The following is a 24,204-nucleotide window of genomic DNA, read 5'->3' on the forward strand; positions in this document are numbered from 1 at the left end:
TCGCGGCTGCGGTTAATGATGGGATGTGGGGTTCCAGCATCTTGTACCTCTGGACCCCTTTACATTACACAGCACCTTGCACCTCTGGGCCCCTTTACATTACACAGCACCTTGCACCTCTGGGCCCCTTTACATTACACAGGACCTTGCACCTCTGGGCCCCTTTACATTACACAGCACCCTGCACCTCTGGGCCCCTTTACATTACACAGCACCTTGCACCTCTGGGCCCCTTTACATTACACAGGACCTTGCACCTCTGGGCCCCTTTACATTACACGGCACCTTGCACCTCTGGGCCCCTTTACATTACACAGCACCTCTGGACCCGTTTACATTACACAGCACCCTGCACCTCTGGACCCTTTTACATTACACAGCACCCTGCACTTCTGGACTTTTTTACATTACACAGCACCCTGCACCTCTGGACCCTTTTACATTACACAGCACCCTGCACCTCTGGATCACTTTACATTACACAGCACCTTGCACATTTGGACCCCTTTACATTACAAAGCTCCACACCTCTGGACCCCTTTACATTACACAGCCCCCCACAGTTTGTTACACAGACACCCCCCTAACAGTTTTGGACCCCCTGCATGTAACACTGGGGGAGACGTGACATGCGGCCCGCGGGCCGTCGCGGCCAACCAGGCATATGCCCAGTATGCCCTATGGCCAGTCCGGGCCTGCTTACTCCTGACCCCTGAACTTTGCGTTGCATACTTCAGACCTAAAAACTCTGCCTTACTTACCACTGACCTCTGTTTTACTTACTATTGACCTCTACACTCTGCAATACATACTACTGACTCATGCACTCTGCAATACTACTGATCCCTGCACTCTGCAATACATACCACTGACCCGGGGCCGCCATCAGGGGGGTACAAGCAGTACACCTGTTAGGGGCCCGGTGGTTCCCAGGGGCCCGGATGGCATCCCCCCTTTTTTTTTTTTACATAAAAAAAAATAAATACAATTCTCATCAGCACCCAAAGCCCCGGTGGTCCCCAGGGCCCGAATGGCATTTTTTGCTTGTCTACACCCAAAGCCCACCCCACCCTTAATATCCCTCTGAAGCTGTGTAAGGGGCCCCAAAATTCCTGATGGTGGCCCTGCACTCTGTGTGTGTTACTGGCTATTAATTTGTACACTCTGCGTTACTTACTGCTGACCCCTGTACTCTGCATTACATGCTACAGATCTCTCAACTCTATTATTTACCACTGAACTCTGCACTACTTACCACTGACCTCTAAACTCTGCATTACTTACTCCTGACCTCTGCAATTCATACTATTGACCCCTGCCATATGCGTAACTTGCTACTGACCTCAGCGCTGTGAATGAAAGTGAATACCAAGTTTCTCACTGAAGCTAAAAAGGTAGGCTATGCAAGTTCAGAAAGAACTGGATTCAAAATATTAGTATAACAGGAAAATAAACAACATTTGGGAAAAAAAGATCACCAAGATAATTATAGTCTCCATCGTGTGAACAGAAAGATTGGATGTTTTTGCCCATTCAGAGCCTGGTGTAATAGTGATGTCGTGTTGAGCACATTTAAATGAACGGGTTGGCAAAGCACCGTAACAGTCAAAAAAAAAAAGAATACGCGAAACGCACAAATGCTTGCCAATGTAGCATTGTCTTAGTGGGTTGATGTGACATTCAAAATGAACGGGACTGCAATGAGCAAACGTGTGTAACCCGTATTAACATGTGTTATCGAATCACATCAGGGAGGTGTGAACAGGCCTGGGTTATCCTGGGTGACTAGTAAAGTCAGGGTAAAAATATTTTAGGTGCTTCGGCTACTTCTCTGCTGGGTTTATCACCCTCTCTAGTCTAACTGACCTCTTCTTGCGATGTGCGGAATGCTCCCAACAGTAAATAATGGGCGTTGTATTCCCAACATAAGAGCATAAGGACGATCCTGACATGAAAGGGTAAAATCTGAGTATTAATTTTGCTTGTGATGAAGATAGTTGCCATGGAGACAAGAAAAACACTGACAAGAAAATCAGAACATGCTATTAAGTATCTGCCTATGTAACAGAGTAGCATTATCTTTCAGAATAGTTTTTTTTTTGTGTTTGTCACACCCAGTCAGCAAAACCTTCCCCACAATAAGGGGGAGAGTTACTAAAATGGGTGCACACAGAATCTGGTGCAGCTGTGTATAGTAACTAAATGGCTGCCAGGTTTTAGCCCCCCCGTTCACATCGACGCGGTTCGACATGCGTCAAATTGGAACCTATTGCCGGCAATAGGATTGTCCCAATTGGTGTGACGCAGACTTTGCGGCGGCGCACCTATTTCCAGAAGTAGTTCCTGCACTCCTTTTGGCGACTTTAGGGGCGATTTCAAAAGACACCTGTGCATGAACCGGCAGAAATATCTCTCAAATTGCGCCCCCAAAGTCAGACTGAAATGCCGGTTTCAAATTGTGTGCGTTCAGCTGAACTTCAAACCTGCATTCGGTGTGAACCTAGGCTTATTGTCAGAGCTTAAAGCGGTTGTAAACCGCATAAACATTTATTTTTTTTCAAACCTGCAAGGCAAAAGGCATAATCAGCCAGTATGCACCGCATACTGGCTGAATATGAAATACTTACCTCGGAACGAGGTGAAGAACACTTACCTGGTCCACACCGAGCGAGATGTCATCTTGCTCCAGCGTGTCTTCCGGGTATTGCCGCTCCAGCGCTGTGATTGGCTGGAGCGGCAATGACGTCACTCCCGTGCGTGCGCGCGGGAGATTTAAATTCGGCAAGGTCCGGCGGCTGCAAAGATCGCCGCAAAGATCCTTGGCGCTACCATCTTCACCCGGCCTTCCTTAAGGGTTTATGGCCTTCAGAGGGGGAGTGGTGGGGGTTGGTAAATGTTTACCAGCCCCCTCCCTTTCCTTGAATGGACAAAGTCAGCGATCACTACCGATTGCTCCATTGATAACTGAGCATAGTGAACACGGTTTACTATGTGTCAGCTTATGAATGAATAGGAGTCTATATACAGACTCCTTATTCATTCATGTAATGTGCAGCTCAGGCTGTAGAGAAAGTGACTGTCCTCCGTTCTTTTCTCTGTCTCAAAAAAAGAGATATCAGGGATCTATTTTGATGTCTGATATCTCACAAAAGCCCCCCCCCAACCCAGGAAAAAAAAAAATATAAAATAATAAAAAAGATGTAAAAAAAAAAACAACATCGTAAGGCCATGTTCACACAGGGGCCATACACACCCCTGCAGGGCTGTGTTTACCTGTGCAGGTATTCAGTGCATCCCTGTGCAGTCAGTCCCATTGATGTAATTTGGGATGTAGCGACGAATTTGACATCCACGTGGGTCCGGAGGTAGCACCAGGGCTTTTTTTCAGGGGGAACTTGGGGGAACTGAGTTTCACCACCTCTGGCTCAGACCTGGTGCCTGCTCACCACAATCACTTGTAAACACAGAAGTCCGGTTTCTGTCACAGCTCTGAACTCTGTGTGTAAAGCAATCCTGGTATTTAATGCCCCTTTAAGACCCTTCTACTGTTTGTGAAATCTGAAAGGGGTTGTGGTTGAGTTCCTGCACCTATTTTCTGAGAAAAAAAGCTCTGGGTAGCACCTTCCTGTTATTATACTGGTCCTATGCTTTTAGAAAATGTATGGTTTGGGGGGGTCTTTTACAAACTCTGAAAGCTGTAAGAGAAAACCAAAGGGTTCTTTTAGACAGATGGTAAAGCAGCTTACCATTCTCTGAAAAGTGATCCAGGGTGGTTCACTTTTTCAGAAAGAACAGCAGCAACAGTAGCTGACAGGCCTTCAGATGCAAAGCAACAAATTGAGGCGACAACATGTGTACAGCACTGTAAGACCCCATTCACACCTAAGCGACAAAACGCGGGACGCTTCTGTCGCTAGAGGGGAGAATTCACATTGCCGTCTATGGAGATGGTTCACATCTCATAGACGCGCAACGCCTGTCGCCTGAAAAAAAGTCCCGGACCCTTTTTTTCACGCGACAGGCGCGTTTTCCCATAGACAGCAATGGGAATACTTTAGAAAAAAAAAAAAATAAACATTTGTAATCGCGGCAAATCTGCCGCTACACGCGAACGCGGCTGTCGCTTAGGTGTGAATGCAGCCTTAGCCTGTAATGTTAGAATTCAGGTTGGTGGCTGGGTGGTCTAAAAAAAATATGGTAAATAATGTTTTTATCAATCGATCAAAAAAATTTAAGATTAATCGATTAATTAAAAGTTAATTTGCACAGCCCTAATATATATATATATATATATATATATATATATATATATATATATATATATAATATAATCATGAAGTTAAAGCAGAGTTCCAGCTGCAATCAAACGCTGTAGCTACTGACTTTTTATAAGGACACTTACCTGTCCACGGAGCCCACGATGTCCATCGGATCGGATCCAAGCGCTGCCATTCCAACTAAGGGAAACTGGCAGTGGAGCCTTCAGGAAGCGAGCCGCACGGCACTTCCTGAATGGCCCTGTCATCTTCTGGGACACACAAAGATCCCAGAAGGCATTGGAGGAGAAGAGGACATGACGCACTGGGCCGCAGCGAAGCCGGGGCAGAAGTACACAAGGTACTTTATAAAAGGTAAGTAAGGAGGAGGAAAAAAAAAATATATATATATATATATATATATATATATATATATATATTTTTTTTTTTAAATCGAGTGGTGGAGGGGTTGTCATTTCTTTAAGATAAATTTGTAACCGTGGGTGGAACTCCACTTTGAATAAATATGAACTTATTTACGATTATTGGCATCATTTTGGCTGATAATTTTCGGCAGCCATTATTGCCACTTTTTTTTTTATATCGGCAAAACGCAAATAACCCAATTTTCGGGCAATCATTTTCGTCGACTGATATATCGGTGCATCCCTACTTGAAACTGATGAATGGGTAATATGGCTGCAGCTATGTCTTTGTTTGCATTGTGCCTCCGGTTAGGAGCAGTGCTTCTCTATCTTGGTGCCTTTTAAAAGACAGCTTATATGTACACAACCCATAGAATAGACAGGACGGGAGTGCCAACTATGCAGCATTCATATGTCGTGTGAGAGATTATACAAACCATATGGGGAAAATTCTTCTACCATGCTGCAATACAAGCTATTAAAAAGTGTATTTAAACAGTGGCAGCTGGACAGACCGACTTTCTGAGGTTGCAATATTTATGATGGGGAAACCTCCTGTATGCCAGTAGATATACATTGTAAGTCATCTGTCTGGACTAAGTTGGTGTCATTAGTGGTTTAGATTCACTTCTGTTCGCCATTTATTGTGCTCAGATAAGCTATATTACCAAAAGTATTGGGACGCCTGCCTTTACACGCAGTAGAAGAAGGAAAATCACCGCTCAAGGTGGGTCTGCTATAGGGTCATGCACAGGTGTAGGATTCCAAGGGTGCTGGCAGTGCACTAGGCAAGCATGGGCGTAAAATGAAGGATGGATGGCCGCACTCCAAACCAAACAGGTTGTCTTTATTGAAACGAACAGCAAAACATACCAGATCACAGCAACAGAAACAGGAGGATAACCGACGTTTCGCACTGACTTAGTGCTTATTCATGGCTAAGTCAGTGCGAAACGTCGGTTATCCTCCTGTTTCTGTTGCTGTGATCTGGTATGTTTTGCTGTTCGTTTCAATAAAGACAACCTGTTTGGTTTGGAGTGCGGCCATCCATCCTTCATTTTACGCCCATGCTTGCCTTTACACGCACATGAACTTTAATGGATCCCAGTCTTAGTCCGTAGGGTTCAATATTGAGTTGGCCCCGCCCTTTGCAGCTATAACAGCTTCAACTCTTCTGGGGAGGCCGTCCACAAGGTTTCGGAGTGTGTCTATGGGAATGTCTGACCATTCTTCCAGAAGAGCATTTGTGAGGTCAGGCACTGATGTTGGATCTGGCTCTATTTCATCCCAAAGGTGTTGTTTCAAGTTGAGCTCAGGACTCTGTGCAGACCAGTCAAGTTCCTCCACCCCAAACTCACTCGTCCATCGGGGCGCAATTTTTAGTACGATTGTCGTCTGACAAGGTAAAATCGCGCAAGCAGAATCGCGGGACTCGTGTCGCCCCAAAAGAAGTACGAAAGTACGAGAACTTCTTTTGGAGTGACAGGCGTCCAGTACCTCACTCGCCTGACGAAGAGGTCCTGCGTGGCCTCGAAACATTGCACTTTTGTGATGCTTCTTTTGCAATTCATTTTTGGACGTAATCTACGATCCATGGTGTGCTGGCGAATATGTTCATGAGGCGTCCAGTAAATCCTGTTTCTCTTATCGTCCATGGACGGACACAGCTCCTTAAATCTTGACAAGTGGGTTATGTTCCCTGTTTACAGGAGAGGACTAGGCAGAAACATGTTAAATAGTTAAATACATGTTACATTAACAGAGTTGAACAGCCCCGCCCAGGGGGCGGTCCCTCCAGACATAACCCTCCTCACTGCAGCTTGCAGCCTCAGTTTCGTTCTGCCTAGCAAAGGAGAAGGACGTATGGCTCCCTTTGGGCCCAGCGCCCTGAGGAGAAATTTTATTTTATTTTACTTTTTCTTGAAGAATCTTCTTTCAACTGTTGGCTGAGAGACAGGCTGGATAATATAGATCCTTGTAGTCTACTCAGTCCGACCAGCAAGCGTGGGCACACCTTTGCAAAGAGGCTTGGTCTGCCACGCCATACCTCATGACTCCTGAGGTGGCCGGTGAGCTTTGCTCCGAGGTCCACATATGACTGGGCTGTGGTGTTGTCTCACTCACAGTGGACCGGGCCGACAGCTACCTCCATTTCGGTTGTAGTTCTGTCAGGAATGCGTCAGCGAGTCCTCGCTTGGACGGGTAAGTACAGTCCCTCCTGCTTCGGTGGGTTGGCACGGCTGGGCATTCCTGGGGTTCGGGGGTCCCTTCCCCTTACTTCCCTGCTCCTTTCCCTTGCTGCATTGCTAACATTGCCGCTGTCAGGGGGGAGGGGGCCTTCCTGAGGGGACTGTTATCTGGCCTGTGTTTTTTCTTTTTTGTATTGGGCTTTCCTGTGAGGGATTTTTCACTGTCAAAAAGCCCTGTGATGAGCACAGGTGTTTATGATTATACTTCAGCAGACGCTGACTGATTGGTGACACCTGTAATGGTTTTGCTTTTTATGATGTATCTGTGTCTTATCCTTTAATAAAACAGCCCTAGGGGGCTTTTCCTGTTAAAACACAGGTCCCTGCAAAAGTTACCTCACGGTTCTTTTCCTCACAGGCAGCGCTGTGCAGTCTCCTCCTGAGGGAGTCCCCTGGTTACCCCTGGTCAGCGCAGCAAGTGGGTGAGAGGCTCTGAATAGGGCTCTAGGAGCTTTTGTCTATTTGTATGGACAGGTGTGCATATTATAATACACACTATATGTAAATATTGGAGTCAGTATCTGGGTCCTTCCCCACATGCTGGTGGTGGCAGCAGGTGTTAGCACCTGGGATTCCCACAGAGTTTTTATTGTTAGTCCTGGACACAGTTTGTGCCAGGGTGGGGGTGGACTGCGGGCGGGCGGTAAAAGAGTGCCCCCTTCCCCGTTATCCCCTGGGGAATGCTCTGTTATGGAGCCATGGACCAGGTACCTAGTTAAAAAAAAAAAAAAAGGCAGAATAAGGCATTTATGGGTGCGCTTTTTACTGCTGCAAGGGACTCTCCTAAGCTGCATAGTGCAGATGGGTTTCCACCGAGGGCTCGGTCTTTTTTGGATCACACAAATCAGACCGCTGTGTAGGTTTTTTCCTTCTGTGCCCTTCTTTGATAATTTCTGAGATGCGGAATGAGAAAAGCCACTGAGAGCTTTTGTAGTCCCTCACCGCCGGGCGGGAACCCCCGCTTGTATGGATCTGACTGATAGAAGATCCGAAGTACTGACCCGTTCCATGTTTACCATGCTGGGGTCTGGCTTGCGGCCTATTGTGGCCACTACACTGGGGTCTCAGTGGTCGCTGGCGCTATTTTTTTTGGGAGGTTTTTCAATTACATTGAAAACTCCCATTGGTGCCCATTTTGTCGTAGCCACGCTATGGCGCAGCTTACATTGTGCTGGCCATTTTCCTGTGGCCGCGTTCTGAACGCTCGGCGGCCATCTTGGAGTAGTCCTGACCCCTAGTGCTGTATACAACTCACAGAGTGAGCATTTTGCACCAGACAGTGGAGGAGCACCGACTCTCTCCTGAGGTTATTAGCCTAGCGGACCAGCTGGTCCAGGGCCTCATATAGGTCTGTGATGCTTCATTGAATGCTGCGCCCTTGTTATCCAGGGCGTCTGTTTCAGAATGGTTTTATGCACACGGTGGTGTAGTGCTTAACTCCATTACTTGGCAGCAAAAGAGTCATTGGTTCGAATCTGCACACTGACGCCAATCTGCCTGGAGCTTGCATTGTCGCTCCCTGTGTCTGCGTGGGTTTCCTCCGGGTACTCCGGTTTCCTCCAAAGACATGTGTGCATACACCTACATAATATACATACACACGATGTGTGTGTATTATTTAGGGGCAACCCTCCCAGGCCGTCAAAGGCCCAGCTGGGGGACTAATCTGTCCCTGGGTGCATAAGCCGATCACGCCGGCACCCAAATCCTGCCAATGTATATAGCCTTCCCTCCCTGTCTCTAGGTGGGAGGGGCGGCTTGCAGGTTCACAATTCAGTGAAACCTCCCTGCTCTCCGACTAGTGGGTCTGCGAGGTGGTCTCTTCGGAGTACTAGATAGGGTTTCCTCCTATCCACAGAACAAAGTTCTGTCCTTGTGTCTTCCCCTCCCGGCCCGTCGGTCTGCCTTGGGCAGTGTGGGATTTGCTAAGCTGCAAGGTAATTTTACCTTTCCTGCAGGACGAGAGTTTTGGGGTTTTCTATGGGCCTCAGGCCCTAAATACCTTTGTGAACGTCGGGTAGTTCCGCATGGAATCCATTTGTTCGGTGGTAGCTGCGCTTCATCCGGGGGATGTCCTGACGTCCTCGGACATCAGGGACGCATACATGCATGTCCCGTTTTGCACATGTCACAGTGTTTTTTTCTGTGCTTCGTGATGAGAGAAGGGTCTCTGTCAGCCTGTGGCCCTCCCTTTTGATCTGGCGTCGGCACCATGGGTTTTCAGCTAGGAGCTCGCACTTATTTGAATTTTGTTGGGACAGCGAGGCTTTGCCTCATTGGCTACTTTGACGACTTTCTTCTGAGAGCAGCTTCTGTCTCCGACCTAGTGGATGGGTTATTCCCATTCAGACCCTCAGAAGATTCGGGTGGATGTTAAACGTTTAGGCCAGAAAGTGTAGCTCAGTGGCAGCAAGCCTGCCCTCCATGTGTGCGACCCAGGGTTCAAATTATGGGCATGCTGGGTTCCGACTCAGCGTTGGAGTATCTAGTGTTGATCCAGACTCCTCAGTGGCAAAGGTCCTTCTTCCCCTGGAGAAATTGCAGACTCTTCAGTCTGCGGAGAAGGAATTGGCATCACGCAATCGGTCTTCTCTCCGGGCGCCTGCTGGTTCGCGGTCTGTGGGTAGCCTCCTTCAAGGTGGTACTGTATGCCCAGTTCCACACCCTGGTTTTCCAGTGGAACTACTGTCCAGGTGGTAAAAATCTCTTGTCTCTGAAATCATTAGATTCCTGTGCGCCACCTAGTCAGAGTCTCTCTGAGTTGGTGACAGAGATTCCCGACTCTTCGGTCCGGGAAGTTGTTCCTTCCTTCCAGTGGTCGGTGTTTACGACGGATGCCAGCTCACGGGTTGTGAACCTGGAGGTTCACAAAACTGGGGGGTCCAGTCGGCCCTGAGTCGCTGCACTTGCGTGAACCTATGACCACACCTCCTTGAATGTGTCTGGTCTCGGTAGCTACCCAGGGTCGGGCCTGGCTAGTGCCTGGTGGGAGACCGCCTGGAAATACCAGGTGCTGTCTACTGTTCATTGTCCTACTATTTTAGGCGATCAGGCTATGCTTCTCCTTGTGGTCGACCGATCTGGTTTCAGCCGGACAACGCCACGGCCGTGGCTTCAGTCTACCATCAGGTATGCCGGCAGGCGGACTACTGGAGTCGCCAGATGCTGGACCAGGGCGACTGGTCTTTGTGCTTGGGGTGTTTCGGCTCCCTTGCAGGAGGTGAGCCTCACATGGCATGGATCTCCTGGCAGCTTGTCTCCGCCGCAAGGGTGTCAGTTAGTGGCCAGGTCTAGTGATCTTGTACAGACGCGTCAGTCGCGCTGGTGGCCCTGTGTTGTCTGTATCAGTGATTTTTTGCCATTCCTCCATGGTAGTTGCTTCCTCGGCCGCTCCACAGAGTGGATGCTGAGGAGATCCCGATGATTCTAATCGCTCCAGATTAATCTTGGCGTCCTTGGTACGCTGATATCGGGCGCCTGGTAGCGGAGGCACCCTGGCGATTGCCAGGGCAGGAGGTTCCTGTCTCAAGGTCCCATACTTCCTCCTGTTGTACAGTCACTGACTTGCTTAACATGGTTATTGGAAGCCAGACTTTAGGTGACCAGGGTCTGTCTGACTCGGTCATCTCAACAGGGCACCGTAGTCTTCTTCCGGAGGATCTACCGTCGCACCTCTCTTGGTGCGAAGGGATGGAGTGACGTCCACGGGCGTACTCTCGGTGTCCAGGGTCCTGCTGTTTTTAAAGCTTGGATTGGATCTAAAAATTGCTTAAAGCACCGTTTGGGGGGCAGATTTCAGCCTTGGCTGTGTTCTTTTAGTGGCCTTTTTGCGGCCCGTTCCCTGGTGGGTCCCCTTTTTTTGTGTGCAAGGGGTTTGTCATATACTTTCCCCTCTTGGCCCATCTCTTCCTCCATGAGTTTTGACTCTGGTGCTCTCGGTTCTTTAGGAACCTTCCTTTTGGAAACATCAGAGAGATTTTCTCTTGACACTATCTCAGAAGGTGGCCCCTTTAGTGGCCTTTACCTCTGTTAGAAGAGTTTCTGAGTTGGCGGTCTTGTCTTGCAAGCCGCCATGCTTGATCCCCCATAAGGATTAGGTGATGGTGCGCCCGCAAACTTCCCTTCTTCCGAAGGAGGTTTCGGCCTTTTATACTTTAGGCGTGGTACGCGCTTTGCGGGTATACCAGCCTACTACGGCTCCATTTCGGAGCTTCTGACTCTCTTTTGTGTCGGTGTCTGGTCCACAAAAGGGCCTGGCGGTCTCGTCGACCACCATTTCTCGGTGGATCGGTCAGGCCGTCATACAGGCCTATGCTCCTAAGGGCGGGCCCCCCTTTCCGGTCACGGCACTTTCGACCAGGGCAATTGGTGCTTCCTGGGTTTTTTTTTTTTTTTTTTTTTGTTTTTTTGTTTTTTTCGACATCATGCGTCGGTCTCACAGGTGTGCGAGGCGGCGATTTGCTTGTCCGTTCACGCTTTTTCCAGAATTTACATGGTTGCTGTGAGTGCATCTTATGATGTTTTTTTCAGCCGCTAGTTTTTGCCGGCGGCTGTTTAAAGTTGCACCTCCTCCGTTGAGGAGCTCTGCTTGTTTTGGGGTGAAGTTAAAATTGTTTTTACTGATATATTTCCCACCCCTCGTTTTTTGACACTGCTTGGGGACGTCCCACTTGTCAAGATTTAAGGAGCTGTGTCCGTCCATGGACGATAAGAGAAAATAGGATTTTTTGTACTCACCGTAAAATCCTTTTCTCTGAAGTCCATGGACGGACACAGCTCCCACCCCTCCTTTTTAGGTTTGTACTGCTTGTTACGAACTGAGGCTGCAAGCTGCAGTGAGGAGGGTTATGTCTGGAGGGACCGCCCCCTGGGCGGGGCTGTTCAACTCTGTTAATGTAACATGTATTTAACTATTTAACATGTTTCTGCCTAGTCCTCTCCTGTAAACAGGGAACATAACCCACTTGTCAAGATTTAAGGAGCTGTGTCCGTCCATGGACTTCAGAGAAAAGGATTTTACGGTGAGTACAAAAAATCCTATTTTACACAGTTTTACCACAATTGTCACTCGCCGAATCGCGGTAAAATATCGCCGCGATTGGGGTGCCGTTGGAAGTGACGGGGATCGCAAGGGCGTCCCACGATTTGCCCATGATTCGGAATAGCGACGATTCTGCCCACGATCCGAAAACACCAAGATGTGAACAGAGCCTTGGTAAAAGGACAACACAGTACACATAAACACTGGTACACAGTTAACCCTTTGATCACCCTAGATGTTAACCCCTTCGCTGCCAGTGTCATTAGTACAGTGAAAGTGCATATTTTTAGCACCGAACGTTGTATTGGTGTCACTGGTCCCCACAAAGTGTCGATTGGTGTCAGACTGCCAGCTGCAATATCGCAGTCCTGCTATAAGTTGCTGAATTGCTATTAAAAAAATAAAATAATTTAAATTCCAATATAACTACCATAGTATGTAGACGCTGTAAATTTCACGCAAAATCAATCAATATACGCTTATACTGATCTTGTTTTTACGAAGTAGGAACACTGATCTCTCTTCCCCTAGTCAGTCCCATCCCCCCTACAGTTGGAACACACCCAAGGAACACAGTTAACGCCTTTATCCCCTTCCCTGCCAGTGACATTTATACAGTAATCAGTGCATTTTTACAGCACTGATCGCTGCATAATTGTTAATGGTCTCAGAAATGTGTCAAAAGTGTCTGATCTGTACAACGCAATATCGCAGTCCCGAAAGAAATCGCAGAACACCTCCAGGTGGCCATATTGCATTCTCAGAAAATTACAGCGGCTGCAGATTGAAAAGGAAAGGTAATTTTTCATAACATATAATTACAATTTGACTTGTGTCGCAATTGTATGTTATTTTTTTCTTTTATTTGCAATTCCCCCCCCCCCCCCTCACAAAAGTGGAGTTACCCTTCAAATGTAATGCAGCTCCCTGGTGTTCTTTATATTTGTTATATTCCAGGTCTTTTGTGAATCATAGCAGAGCAAATCTGTGGTACAGCCATCTACGTACACATATCCCACACACTGGACTAACGTGTCTTACTATACAGATACAAAATGTATCCTATTAGCCATACAAACAGGGCCGCCATCAGGGGGGGGTACAGGCAGTACACCTGTAAGGGGTCTGGAGGTTTCCAGGGGCCCGGAGGCCCATAAAAAAAAATATATTTTTTTAATATATTTTTATTTTATTTTTTATGAAAGGGACATTTTTTTTAGGGGTCCGGAGGTTCCCAGGGGCCCCCAGGGCCCTGGATGACAACCCCCCTTTTTTTATAAAAAAAAATATCTTTTTTTTAATATATCTTTTTATTTCTTTTATTTTTGATTTTATATATATATATATATATATATATATATATATATATATATATATATATATATATATATATATATATATATATATATATATATATATATATATATATATATATATATATATATATTATTTTTTTTTTTATCAAAGGGCCCAGAGGTTTCTTTTTTTTTTAATTAAAGGACCCAGAGGTCCCCAGGGCCCCAGATGGCAACCCCCCTTTTAAAAAAAAAAGAATATATATATATATTTTTTACATTTATTTTGTTCTTTTTATTAAAGAGCCCAGAGGTCCCCCGCTTGTCAATTCACAGCAGCACCCCCCCCCCCCGCTTCTTAATTTCAGGTGGCAGCACCCTCCCCCAGGTTCTCTGCTCCAGGAGGGCTCATGCCTGAAGCTGTGTAAGGGGCCCCATAATTCCTGATGGTGGCCCTGCATACAAATAATAGATAATAAAAGGGGAGAAGTCGGTGTCCTTTTAAGCAGAAAGCTTTTTGAATGTTGTCTTTTTAGCTTCTTACAGAAGATGTGATTTGTTACAGATGTGTCTTGTGTTGAAATAATCTATATATATATATATATATATATATATATATATATATATATATATATATATATATATATATATATATATATATATATATATATATATATATATATAATCTTGCTTTCCCTGCCAAGGGTTAATATACTGTGTTATATACCTGCTATTGTGAGTGGTCTGTATTATAAATCAAGCTATTCTTGAAAGCATGGCCATCATCACCTCTTGCCCATTTCCATTAACTAAGTCCATTGTGAGGAGCCAGGCAATCAGACCGGCCTGCAGAGAACTCAATTTACTGCTGGTGTGGTGGGGACAAAGCGTCCCACACAGAGCCCCATTCTTCTTCTCCTCTTTGGCTCTCACTTGATTGCGCCGCATCCTTCATTTCCCCACATCTCCGATCATCGTCGGCTTCTTTTTGTAATCTTGACATTCTGTGTCAAGGACAGAGAAGGTCTGCCATTTTTTTTAAAGTGTCTTTTCGGCCTCCAGAATTACTTTAGCTTCTTGGATTCCCTTCCCCGTCTGCAGTGTAAATTAATTCTTTTTTATGTTCTTGTTTACTTTTTTTTTTTTTTGTTGTTGTCTAGCCCCGTCCCAGGGCTGTCTTTAACACACAAAAGAAAAGAGAAGAAAAAGGTGCACCAGCCTAGTGTGTTACCGTTGACAATTTAATAGAATAAAAATAGAATAAAAAACTACTCACAAGGAGAGCAACATAGTAGGCTTATCGACAACGCTGTGATGGATACCCCTCAAACCACACTCCAAATAGGGGGGATAAAGGCGTGTCACTGCCAGCTGACGCGTTTCGAGGCTACAAAGACCTCTTCATCAGAGCCCAGCAGTGTAAACCCTGCCAAAGGCTCCCCTTATATACACATGAGCACTCATGCAAATACAACCCAACTGCAGGCCGCGGAGGACCTTCCAGAGGCCACCCAGGCACCTCCCACCTAAGTGGGTGGTCCTAGAAACCTCCCACTAATCAAAAGAAAAGGTGAGAGTGGTGGTAAAAATATTGATGGTAATAAAAATGTTCAATATAGGAATGGAAGTGGATATAAAAATGGGATTAAAAAAAAAAAATGAAAATAAAATGAGAATAAGATGACTAATATAATAGAATATACGGTAATATAGTGTGATGCAATATAGTATAATATAATATGAAATAAAAAAAAAACTCAAAATCAGTAGATGACAGCGGTATAGACAGTTGCCACTGTTTTATATATATATCACTGCTAGAACCAGATGAATGAATATATATATATATATATATATATATATATATATATATATATATATACACAATTACAAATGAAAAATGGCAAAAACAAATGAATGTCTTTAACACAGGACGAAAGGGGAAGTTGTCCTGGGCCCAGTCATTGTGTTGTGGGGACCAAAGCATCCGCCCCTTGAGCCCGCACTACCCACAAACAGTTGAAAAGTAGATTCAGGAGGGCCCAAGAAAATGTTTGCCCAGGGTCCAATCAATATTAAAGCCCCTTGCCACCTTTCTCGCCTAGGCAAGTATGACTTGTCCCTGCTCCTGCATTCTCCTGGGATTACTCCATAACATATATCCCAGGAAGCTGCAGGAGCAGGGACTGACGGCCGCCATAGAGTGGAGTAGACATGTGCTGTTCGTTTCGCAAATTTTTCGTTATTTAGAGATTCGGATATATCCAAATTTACAATATAAACAAATTTTACCTAAATGCTCCGAATAACGAAACAAAATCCGGACTGAAATTTTAAATTGAATTTTACATTGAACTCCATTCGAATTCTAACTGTACACATTGCTAAAATCAAAGACTGGGGAGGGTATTTACTAAAGGCAAATCCACTTTGCACTACAAGTGCACTTGAAATTACACTGAAAGTGCACTTGGAAGTGCAGTTGCTGTAGATCTGAAATGAGGGGGAGGCTCTGCTGATTTTATTATCCAATCATGTGCAAGCTAAAATGCTGTTTTTTATTTTCCTTGCGTGTCCCCCTCGGATCTACAGCACTTCAAGTACAATTTCAGTGCAATTTTAAGTGCAGTTTGCACTTGTAGTGCAAAGTGGATTTGCCTTTAGTAAATAAGCCCCTTTGTGTGTTATTGGAGTACTATAATTACATTTTTTGTTAAGCCAAAGGTGATTTAAAAAGTCATTATTCACTTTGCCACATTCGAATAGAAAATAAATAAATCAATAAAGTATTCAATTTGACTAATTCAAAATCTATTGATTCAAACATTTCAAATAGAAAAAAAAAATTGTAAAATCGAAAAAGACATAAAAAGAATTGCGAATACTAATTGAACTAATCAACTGAATTTAACAAAACAAAATAACTAGATTAACAAATCGGAACATATTTTTTTCATTGTGCACATGTCTAGGGTGGAGCTGGCGAGCATTTTCAGGGGTCAGCTTGTAGGCAGGTGCAGTGCAGCCTCCCTGCAAGGGTGGCGCTATCTGTGCAGAGAGAGTGAAAGACAAGGAGGAACCAGGTCCCTCCTAGGTCTCTTCAGGGAAGCCAAAGGAGAAAGGACAAGTGCCTTTAAAGTGGTTGTAAACCCCCCAAAAATTAGCTAGTATTACTTACCTCAGATCGAAGCCCCCACAGCTGTCCTCGTCTCCCCCTCCGGCCACCGACATCTCTCCCGGGGGTTACTCCAGGTATCGTGGCTCCAGCCGGAGCCGCGATACCCGGAAGTAAGCCCCAGGAGAGATGTCGTGGGAGACGCCGGTAATGACACATACATGCCATTGCTTCAGTTTGTCCCAGTGCGCATGTGCCGATCACATTGGCACATGCAGGGGACATCTAAACCGTGAAGGTTTAGGAGATATCCTGGGTAGCCTTAATCTAGGCTTACCTGTAGGATAAAGTGGTTGTAAAGGGTTTACAACCACTTTAAGTGTAGTTTCTTTAATACATGAGATAAAGGCAATACAATTATCCACTTACAGGCGTGCAATGGTTAACAACCATTTTAGGAAATGGAGGATATCCGTGAGGGCACAAGACCCCCTGAATGCCAAACGTAATCTCTACATGCCATTCACCAAAGGAAGGCTGGTAAATTGGGAAGCAGCTGTCCGATTGGACGCTTCACATCATAGAAAGTCTGTGATTTGGCCACTCAGGACAAAACCATTGCAAGTTTTTATCGATTTTTTTTATTTTTTACGAAAAAAAAAAATGTGTAAACATCTATTATAACTTTCCTGACTGGCATTCAGTTGGTGGTTAAACTGAAGGAGCGAAATGTCTCCGCATCGAATAATAACCACCTGCGGCAATGCAGACATGGATACGCTCATAATTGTTTTCCATGGTAATACTCCACTATTTGCAATTACTTTGTAAAAGGAGCCAATGATTTCGGGAACAGATGAAAGCTTTAAATCAACCGATGTGAAGATCTTTAATCCCAAAGCCTGCATCTCTTCACAGTCAGGAGCCAATTTGCTGGCTGTACAGTGCAGCGTCCGTTCCCTGCTGCACGAGACTTCGGATTAGAATAATAAGAGTTTTGGCGGAATCGGTTATGTAGCCTCATTAAACATTACATTCTAACAATGGAGCGCTGACAGTGGGATCTGAGTCTGTTGACATCCTAGGTGGTAAATTAAGGATCTGCATGGCATGCAATTCCGGACACAGTGTAGATCAGGGGTACCCAACCTTTTGAAGAGCCGGGGCCACTTAAACGACTTGGTAACCGGTCGCGGGCCACAATGAGCGAAGCAGGTGGATGGCAGCCCACTCTACTGAAACTCGCAGGTAATAGAGGTCTATGGCTGAGTCCAGGTAATCAGTTTAAAAGCAGCCCAGTAACCACTGCAGAACAGATATGCCCAGAAACTTACCTTTAACTACTTGCCTACTGGGCACATACACCCCCTTCCTGCCCAGACGAAATTTTAGCTTTCGGCACTGCGTCTCTTTAACTGACAATTGCGCAGTCGTGCGAAGTGGCATCCAAACAAAATTGACGTCCTTTTTTTTTTCCCACAAATAGAGCTTTATTTTGGTGGTATTTGATCGTGTGTGCGGTTTTTATTTTTTGGGCTATAAACAAAAAGAGTGTACATTTTGAAAAAAACACAATATTTTTTACTTTTTGCTATAATAAATATCCAATTTAAAAAAATAAAATAAAAAAAATGTATCTCAGTTTAGGCCGATACGTATTCTTCTACATATTTTTGGTAAAAAAATAAATAAATCGCAATAACCGTATAGTGACTGGTTTGCGCAAAAGTTATATTGTCTACAAAATACGGGACATAATTTTTATTTTATTTTTTACTAGGAATGGCGGCGATCTGCGATTTTTTTTTTTCGGGACTGCAACATTATAGCGGACACATCGGACACTTTTGACACATTTTTGGGACCATTCACATTTATACAGTGAACAGTGCTATAAATATGCATTGATTACTGTATAAATGTGACTGGCAGGGAAGGGGTTAACCACTAGGGGGCGGGGAAGGGGTTAAATGTGTAGCCTAGTGAGTGGTCTAACTGTAGGTGGAGGTGACCGATCTGTGTCCCTATGTACAAGGGACACAGCATCGGTCTCCTCTCCCTGACCGGACATGGATCTCTGTTTACACACAGAGATCCACGGTCCTGCTCAGTTACTGGGCAATCGCAGGTGCCTGGCGGCCGCCGGGCACGCGCATTGTGTTCCCAGTAACGCGACGGGTGTGCGCACGCGCCCCCTAGCGGCTTTAAATGACAGGACGTCATATGACGTCTTGTCAGAATAACTCAGCTACTTTGCCGCCATCATTTGACGGCGGCTGGTAGTAGAGCGGTTAATAACAGTGCTCTATTCTATTGTATTCCATCCCAGAGCAGGAGGTCGCGGGTCACATCAGAGGGCTCCACGGGTCACAGGTTGGGCACCCCTGGTGTAGATGCTGGAGATCATCTCACAGTCTGCAATACCCCCAGCTGATCAGTCAAACATGGTATTATAAGAACAGTTATCCAACAGGAGAAAGCAATGAACCTAAAAGGATGCATTAGGGAAAGTTGATGATATCTAAAGAGAAAGCATTTGTTTTGCTTCCCCATAGGCATACCTGTAGCAAAAAGTGGTTTGTAAGGGTTTACAACCACTTTAATTTACATTCATCTGTCTATCCAGGCTGCCCCAAAGTCCAGATCTGCCTGGGAGGGCAGGAGACCTGATTTTTGTCTACTATAATTAAGTAATGCAGTTAGGTCTTGTCCCTCCCCAATCCCTGGAAAGGGAAAGGAGAAGCAGCAGACAGATGAGCACATCTTTCTGACTCTTTGGCCCAGATTCTCATAGGACTTATGACGGTGCAGCGCCATGTGCGCCGTCGTAATTCCTAATCTGAGCCGTCGTATCTATGCGACTGATTCTTAGAATCAGTTACGCATAGCTATCCATTAGATCCGACAGGCGTAAGTCTCTTACGCCGTCGGATCTAAACTGCAAAACATTTTTGACCGCTAGGTGGCGCTTCCGTCGGATTCCCCGTCGAGTATTCAAATTAGCTAGATACGTGAATTCCCGAACATACGTGCGGCCGACGCAGTAAAGTTCCGACGTTTACGTTAGGCTTTTCACGGCGTAAAGTTGCCCCTGCTATATGAGGCGCAGCCAATGTTAAGTATGGCCGTCGTTCCCGCGTCAAAATTTTAAAAAGTTACGTCGTTTGTGTAAGTCGTCCGTGAATGGGGCTGGACGTCATTTACGTTCACGTCGAAACCAATGACGTTCTTGCGACGTCATTTGGAGCAGTGCACACTGGGATATTTTACGGACGGCGCATGCGCAGTTCGTTCAGCGCGGGGACGCACTTAATTTAAATGATACACGCCCCCTACCCGCCGAATTTGAATTCCGCCGCGTGATTTACGCTACGCCGCCACAACTTTACAGGTAAGTGCTTTGTGAATAAAGCACTTGCCTGAAAAACTTGCTGCGGCATAACGTAAATCGGATACGTTACGCCGCTGCATAGATATGCCATTCTACGAGAATCTGGCCCTTTGCTTTCTTTCTATTGTTTTTTGTTGGCATATGAGCAATTCAGCACAACTGATAGCTCCCTTTTTCTTTTTCTCCCTCTAATACCTCATACACACTATACAACTTTTGTTGTCTGATTTCCTTTAGATTTACGAAAACCATGTAGTGCAAGGGCCTGCCTGATTGCATACAAATAAAAAAACGCTTAAGGTTTGACCTCAGATTTACCAAAACGATATAATATGAAGACAAAAATCTGCAGAAAATTGAATATTGTGTAGGGGGCTTTGGTCTGCGCTGTGATGCATGTGAACTACACAAGGCTGCTACCTGGTACAATTAGGTAATTGCTAGGGATGCATCGATATCAGTGCCAATACCAATCATTTGCATGAGTACCGTTACTCTCCCAAATGCTCCCTATACCAATACCAATACTTTACTATGCGATTTGTGTCAATACAAAACGAATGGGCGCAAAACGCACTGAAAAAGATTTGCATGCAATTTTTCCTCCACTGATCCTGTGTGTGTGTGTATAGAAAGAGATTAAAGTGCCATCTAGTGGACAGTTTAATTTTTTTTTAAACTCACAGTACATAGAGCCTGCATGCACATCATCAGCGAGTACTTGACCAAAAACTAACAATACACGTACTCGCCGATAAAAAAGTGGTATTGGTGCAATCCTAGTACTTGTATTTAAAAATTACATTTTATTGGGGTATTGCATGATTACAGAACTGTATCAAGTTGTGTATTTATTTTTATATTTTTTTGTTATCTCCTAAATGCATTTATTATAAAAAAAAAATTCAGGTAATTATATAGCGACATCATTTTACGCAGCGCTTTTACATATATATTATAGATTCACATCAGCGCTCGCCCTCAGGGAGCTTACAATCTAAGGTTCCTAATGCATATTCATTATGGCCAATTTATTAGACAGGAGCCAATAAACCTACCAGCATGTTTGTGGATTATGGGAGGAAACCGGAGTACCCAGAGGAAACCCACACAGGCACAGGGAGGACATGCAAACTCCATGCAGGTAGTGCTGTTGTTCGAATTCGAACCGACAACCCTAGTGGTGCTCAGGGGAAGTGCTAACCACTTAGCCACTGTGTTGAACATACAGGCAGTCCCCGAGTTACGAACGCAATAAGGCTTGTAGGTTTGTTCGTAAGTCGAAGCTGTTTGTAAGTCTCAACACTGCCATTGTAAGGGTAACTTCCGGTTGGAACACTGCATTCGTAAGTGTAACTGCCGCCTGTGCATGGATGTGGGATGTTCCAGGCAATTGTTATTTTAGCTGGGGCGTAGTACCGCAGTGTGGGATGTGTCTCTGGAGGTGCTCAAAAGGTATCCAGGACCAGCCTGGAGCACAAGTGGCCGTCATTTGAGGCTGTTCATAAGTAGGAGTCGTTCGTAACTCGGGTGTTCGTAACTTGAGGACTGCCTTTAATAGGCTGGCAAATTAAGATACTACATTGGACTTCCAAGCTGGTAAGGCAATTTAAAGCCCTCGCCCCCCACCCGAAAAAAAAAAACCTCTGGGGACCCATTGAGGGTTTGGATCCATGATGTGGGAAGATATTTGATAAAGAGCATAGTCTGTTCTTTATTACAGGCCGTATGTTCCTCTGCTGATGTATGCAGCCTACCCATAATGTCTTGGGTTTAGTGGCTATCGCCCAAAATTTCTTGGCTTACTTTATAGGTATAATAAACAGATTCATCTCTGGACTGTAATACTTTGTGCTCAATTTGAGCATTTCCTTTTATCTGTATAATTAGAGTGCTTTATCAACAAGGCTTTTACATCTCCTGCTTGGCAATAATTTACTTTTATGACCTGCAGCTATCTCCATCTCTTTTGCGTCACTGTTTTGGTCAATAAACGGTCAGAATCCTCGCCCCTGGCCTGGTGCTGCAGTGTTTGTGCTGCTTTCTTTGATGTTATTGATGGCGAGAAACTTCTCCAGCCATAGACAGAGGATAAATGAGATTACATTATATTTCCCAAAGTAGCAAAGGAGTAAAATATATATTTTCCTTTTTATATAGGTGGTGCTGGTATGTTGACTCACAAGCTGGCCTCTAACTAAGAGTGACAATAACGACAGCCACACTTTCCATAATGCTATGCATACTTGTGTAGCACTACCCCCGAAGGAGCTGCTGATTAGTTTTGGGTGGCATGTTACCTCTATTCCTCCGCCGTCTAGGGTGTATGATGAGAGCTGAGAAGAACTGCAATGTCCACACTTTAGGTGCCTTTTTCTGTGCTTTATTACCCAACGGGGTAAAATAATAAAAGTAGTAGTAGAAGAGGTAGGAAGAATAGTAAGTAGTAGGTTTAGGCGTAATTATTATTGTTCGTAAACAGTCCTGCTTCCAGCGATAAACTTTCGTCGCCACTCTAGCCAGAGTGGGTATTGTGCACCTGGATAGGCCTCTCTCACCAACCTGGCAGCCAGAGTGTCACACGGAACTTTAGAAAAGTCTCTGCCACAGACCTTCCCAAAGATGGAGATATTTTCGGTCCAGAATCCTTCTCAACTCAGGATTAAGCACCCGGATCTCTCTTGAATAAACTTTGGTCAATTCAGAACTGACAGGCGAACATCATCCAGCCTCTCAGTAATGGTGTGTCCTTCGATGAAGTCTAAGGCCTCTCCTGAGATACCAGCCTCGTGCTCGGTATTCCCCCAGACAGGTTCTTTATTGGGCGGCTTCCTCCCTCAGGATGCACAGCACAGGACCACTCTGCAACTGCAGACCCAGTCTGACTACTGGGCCTACAAGGTAGATTACAACCCCGGACCAACGTTGTCCCGGAGCCAGGAACACTTGAACACGCACTTCTTCCTGTGCAAAATGATCTCCGTTGTCGCTGCTGCTCTCCTTTCCACTGCTTCTTGATTATATCATTTCTGTGCACTCCTGGTAGAGTTGCACCTTCTGTACACCTGGTTCCATTCTTGGTATTCTACAGATCCTGGGAGCCTGGAGGGTACACTGCACTGCATATATATAGGAAGCACACACCAAAATAAACAATAGAAAACAGAGGGATGTTCTATCAAACAAAAAAAAAATCTTCTTCCTAGAAGTTTTACTTTATTTTTCTAGCAAAGTATACTGTATATATGTAGCATCCTCCCAGTTTGCCTGCTAGGATTTGGTTAGGCAAGTTTTAGTTCTGTGAATCGGCAGGGCAGCATGTGATTGCTTTAGGCTCTGCAGGCTGCAAGTTTGATTGCTTCAACCTGTTTTCTGAAGATTTCCAGAACATAGTGGGTGGGAGAGTCAAATGGGCAATCTGAATATTTATGCAGTTCCAGCCAATCCTTGGGGAGGTGTGCCCTGATGTTGGTTGGGGAGTTCATAAATTAGTTTGGAGCAGGGTTCTTTTCCCAGGAGGAGAGGTTGCCAGCCATAAGGGTTGGGTGGCTGTCCTGCTACATGTCTTTTGGGAGCCAAAAGAGGTGCCACCGAGGATCTGATCTGGGAGGTCTACAGAGAAGCTTGCCTGCCTGCCTGAGTTTGAAGGAGACATTGAAGCCCTGGGGATACTGTGAGTACAGACTTAAAGCGGAGGTTCACCCTCAAAATGAACTTTCCAGCATCCTTAAAGCGGAAGTAAACCCATCAATTTAACAGTTTGAAAAAGCAGTTACATTCCTGGCATGCCGGAAATGCTAACTGTCACATTGGTTGTGCTCTCAACCAAACTGTCAAACCATCCAATAGCTGGTGTCATAACTGATCACATGTGCAGCATCATGGCAGTTGAAGATTAAACAGAGGCCAAGACGCCCCTTAGCAGCCGTCAATCAACTCCTCTTCGCTTAGAAACACCCATTCCCCGCAGGATTCCCCGCTCGGAGCCGGAAAACAAGGGCTCATATAACGATAAGTACAAGTAAAAAAAAAAAAACGGCATACTGCAGATGTTAGCAGTATGCTACAGCTAATGTCAAAAAGTGGATTTTTGGGTGAACCTCTGCTTTAAGGGAGGAAAGATCTCAGTGACTGTTGCTAACCCTTGATATACTGAGTTTAAAGTTTGTTAACGCAAATGTTATTTTCACTGCCAGCCCCTTTAATTAGAGGCTGGCATACCACACTATGCAAGCAAATGAGCATTCTAAATACCTCTTTAGAGCTGTCTTAAGGCCGGTCACATGACTCGTGGCCGCTTTACAACCACGAGACATTGCTGCTGCGGGAGGGGATGTGATCTGCCTCTGATGTCACCTACCACAGAAGCAATGTCTCGGAGCTGTAAAGTGGCCACGAGTCAGGTGACCAGCCTGAAGACAGCTCTAATGAG

The 24,204-nt window shown here is 45.2% G+C and overlaps 1 protein-coding gene across 1 annotated transcript in view; it reads left to right on the plus strand.

Moving 5' to 3' along the window:
- Positions 1–24,204, plus strand: part of KCNG1 (potassium voltage-gated channel modifier subfamily G member 1) — a 54,620-nt gene that overhangs the window by 16,869 nt on the left and 13,547 nt on the right. The window lies entirely within an intron of this gene.

The sequence above is a fragment of the Rana temporaria genome, chromosome 12, assembly GCF_905171775.1.
Source record: "Rana temporaria chromosome 12, aRanTem1.1, whole genome shotgun sequence".
NCBI classification, from domain to species: Eukaryota; Metazoa; Chordata; class Amphibia; order Anura; family Ranidae; genus Rana; species Rana temporaria.